The following is a 4,498-nucleotide window of genomic DNA, read 5'->3' as shown; positions in this document are numbered from 1 at the left end:
CAGTGCTTAGATTGGAGAACTATTAAGCTGCTGATGCGGCTGATGCTTTAATCAAAATAAATCTTCAAATAAAGACAAAGAAAACTTTATTTGTATAATCTATGCATCCATTTTTAAATGGTCAGTAGTGTGATTAGGGGATCAATCCTATTTTTTGCAGCTGCACTAAATCTCGCACCCTTAGCATCCTGGGGTAGCGAGCACTTTTGTTGCCGTAATGATTTGCATCAGAAAATGAATTATAAATAATAGGTTCAAACCCTGGGGAGAATGTGGAGAGGCTGTGGGATGCCAGGTATCCGCGTCCACCCACCTACCACACCTGCCACTCCACCACCCACAGCACCCCCACATCCACCTGTGGAAACACCACACACACTCCTTACACACCTGCCCCTCCCCCACCCATGGCACACCAGGCTCTCCCACATCCACAGCAGGCCCAGACCCTGTCTAAACATTTTTTTAACTTATAAATGCAATAAAGCTGGGGTAGCCAACCCTAGTCCTCGAGAGCTACCAACAGTGCATGTTTTGCAGGTCTCCTCACAGAATCACAAGTGAGCTAATTAGCTCCATCTGCGTATCTTTTAAAATGTTTCAGTGATTAATAAGTGCAGCTGTGCAGCAGCTAGGTTGTCTGGAATATGTGAACTGTTGCATACCCTCCAACATTTGAATATAAGAAATCGGTACACATTCAGAAAGAGGGCGTGGTCATTAAAAAGGGGGCGTGGTCATGTGCAAAAAGGGTGCAGCCACGTCCCCTACTGAATATGTACTGTGCACCAACCAACTACTACACCCCATGGCTATATGTACCCAGGTTACCTAGGATTGCTGATGGTGTCCCCTGTCCCGTTTCTCCGCTTATTTATACAGATGGGCAGCTCCCCTGTCAGCCAAGCCAGCATCGGCTGTCATATTCTGCAGTTCCCCATAACAGCACCACTATAGTGGATCCCCAGCTGCTATCAGGCTCCAAGTGGCCAGCAGTGCATGCTGGGACTTGTAGTTCGGAACAGGAGATTCACGTTTGCAAAACTTGGCCAGCAGATGCGACTACTGGTATAAATTAAGTTCAGGAAAAGGAGACGAAGAACGGAAGTAGCGGGAGCAGTCGTCCACCCCCGAAGACACTCCACTTTTCTTACCAGTTGGTCTGTATCGTCCATTGCGGGTCGGGTGGGCACAACAAGCTGGGCCACAGAACGCTAACTCCTGCTGCTCCAGTGTTGCCGCCTTCTCCTCCTCCCCCCGCACGCCCGGGACTGGTGCGAGCTTGCCGCCGCACATGAGTTAGGCAGCTTGCTCTGCATGACACCCAGGCCAGTGCAGGAAGGGAAGCGCCGCTGAGTCAGTATAATAGGGCTGAGCAACTACACGTGTGGGTTAGTTTCTCTGGTACTTATGTATTAACTGGGCTCCCATGTTAAATGCACCCCATTTTTTCATACCCCTACTATCCAACTACGCATGGATTTGATTTTATATAGTGTGGCAAGCCACCGTGCCCGAAGCGTGGTGAGCGCACGCGGTCTCATAAGAAAAACGTACCGTTTCTCTTCGTGGAACCCTTACTCTGCGACTGCAGCCAGAGTCCAGACACTCCTGTGCTGCCCGCACCTTCAATGACACCAGCGCAGGGTTGTCTAAAACCGGTACACTATGATTTAGCCGGTACAGACCATTTAAAAACGGTACTGTACCGACTAAATCGGTACAGTTGGAGGGTATGCTGTTGGTAGCTCTCGAGGGCTAGGGTTGGCTACCACTGCAATAAAGGACCTCACAAGTTAAGGAGGCGGAGCAATGAATCACCTAGTATAATAATATGTTTTGCAAATAAGCTGAAAGTTGTCAGTACAGTCACACAGCGAGTCTGACAGCACAGTTACACGGTTCTAACTTAACAACAAAATGAATATTGCGTTGGTCCATGGTGGCTGTGCCACTACCAATAAAATGAATTGGTAACCCCATCGCCAAGGGGCCACGCCCGATAGCCATGCAATAACAGCCACGGGTGGGGGGGGGAGGGGGAGGGGGAGTGGGATGGGATGGGTTTCTTTGTCTTCGGTTCCCAAGCCTGTATGTGGGTCTCTTTGTCTTCGGTTCCCAAGCCTGTATGTGGGTCTCTTTGTCTTCGGTTCCCAAGCCTGTATGTGGGTCTCTTTGTCTTCGGTTCCCAAGCCTGTATGTGGGTCTCTTTGTCTTCGGTTCCCAAGCCTGTATGTGGGTCTCTTTGTCTTCGGTTCCCAAGCCTGTATGTGGGTCTCTTTGTCTTCGGTTCCCAAGCCTGTATGTGGGTCTCTTTGTCTTCGGTTCCCAAGCCTGTATGTGGGTCTCTTTGTCTTCGGTTCCCAAGCCTGTATGTGGGTCTCTTTGTCTTCGGTTCCCAAGCCTGTATGTGGGTCTCTTTGTCTTCGGTTCCCAAGCCTGTATGTGGGTCTCTTTGTCTTCGGTTCCCAAGCCTGTATGTGGGTCTCTTTGTCTTCGGTTCCCAAGCCTGTATGTGGGTCTCTTTGTCTTCGGTTCCCAAGCCTGTATGTGGGTCTCTTTGTCTTCGGTTCCCAAGCCTGTATGTGGGTCTCTTTGTCTTCGGTTCCCAAGCCTGTATGTGGGTCTCTTTGTCTAACTCGTGCTGCACCCACAACGTTTCAGAAATTTGGAGGCCCTTGACCTGGATGAGCCAGGGGGCACCTTCTCAGCTGGGCAATCAGCCACAGACAGGGGTGGGCATTTGGGAGCATTGACCGGGTCTGCCTGCTTGTCCTTGACCAGGTCTGCCGGCTTGGTCTTGAATTCGTTTGCCGGCTTGGTTTTGACCGGGTCTGCCGGCTTGGTTTTGACCGGGTCTGCCGGCTTGGTTTTGACCGGGTCTGCCGGCTTGGTTTTGACCGGGTCTGCCGGCTTGGTCTTTAATCTGTCTGCCGGCTTGGTTTTGACCGGGTCTGGTGGCATGATGTTGAATGGGCCTGCAGACTTGTACTTGAACGGGTCTGCCAGCCTTCTCATGCGTAGGTCTGCCAGCACGTACTCCCATGGGTCAGCCGGCATGTACTTGGATGGGTCTGCCAGCAGGGACTTGACTTTGTCTGCCACCAGGTACTTGACTGGGTTAGCCGGCCTGTACCTGGATTGTTCTGCCAGCCTGTACTTGAATATGTCTGCTGGCTTGGATTGTTCTGCCGGCTTGTGCTTGACCTTGTCCGGGTCTGCCGCCTTGGATCGTTCTTCCGGCTTGTGCTTGACCAGGTCTACCGGCTTGGCCTTGATCGCCGTTGCCGGCTTGGCCTTGACCGTGGTCGTCGGCTTAGCCTTGACCATGGTCGGGTAAGTGGCCTCTGGGTAGAGTGAGATCCGCTTAGATGTGTGCCTTCGCGCCGGATGATTATTTACCACAAGTGCATACGGAGGCCAGTGTGGTGTTGCTGATATTTGAGCAGTAGGCATGTCAGCTGTGACTACTTTGGACACTCTTGTGAAATGAATTTCCGCTGTGACTTCTCTAGACTGTGACTTATCTTCTTAAGAGGCTGCAGCAGAATGAGAACCAGCAGCTCTGAGCACTCTTATTTATAACCTCTGTTTGGGCATTGTGATGTCATAATAGTTGTGTTCTATGCATTGTGATGTAATAAAGTACTTTCTAGATGCCCAGACATGCCCAGACATGCCCAAGCCAGTTCAAAAGTTTGGAATCGCATAGATATTTCCTTATTTTATAAAGAAAAGCAATGTTTATTTTTAAAATAAAGATAACCTTAAATTAATCAGAAATACACTACACTGTTAATGTGGTAAATGCATAGTTGCCTTCTCTCCTAAATTTTACAGGAGACTCCCTGAAATAGCAGCAATCGCCCTCTCTCCCTGATTAGTCTAGCAATCTCCCTCATTTCACCTAGCCCACATTATGTAGCTGTTACATTTTCGGAAAAAAAGGATAGAAGGATAGATGAACAATCCCTGACACGTACTAGTGACTCTTCTTTAGCAAGTATAGTGGCTCTTACTAACTGCTTTGGGGATCATCTACATTTGGATATGTAATTTTAATAGTTTCCTCAGATGTAGTAAAACACACCCACGCTTCTAGGTGCCAAATTCACAATATCTTCAAATATGGAACTAGACACGCCCTTTTGGGTGGAGCATGACACACCCCCTCAATGGGCACTGTGCTACATTCTGCTACCAACCATAATCTCCCTGAAATTAGTTTTGAAAAGTAGGCAAGTATGGACTAGTAAATAACATAAGCATGCTGCTATCACCATGGTTATGAGCCGGCATTCATAGTCTAGGAGCTACTACTGTAATAAACGTGTTCATAGATGACAGAGCCGACAGATATGTGTCAGTACAACATATACTCCAAAACTCCCCATTACATAACCTGAGGAATATCTGCCTTGCTCTACGGTGCAGCAGCAGGCAGCACGCGGCTAGACATCGTCCCCTGTCCTACCGTCACACACTGATCACAGCGGCT

The sequence above is a fragment of the Crinia signifera genome, chromosome 1 (genome assembly GCF_055691185.1).
Source record: "Crinia signifera chromosome 1, ASM5569118v1, whole genome shotgun sequence".
Lineage (NCBI taxonomy): Eukaryota > Metazoa > Chordata > Amphibia > Anura > Myobatrachidae > Crinia > Crinia signifera.
The sequence above is the reverse complement of the archived record's forward strand: the minus strand, read 5'-3'. Positions refer to the sequence as shown.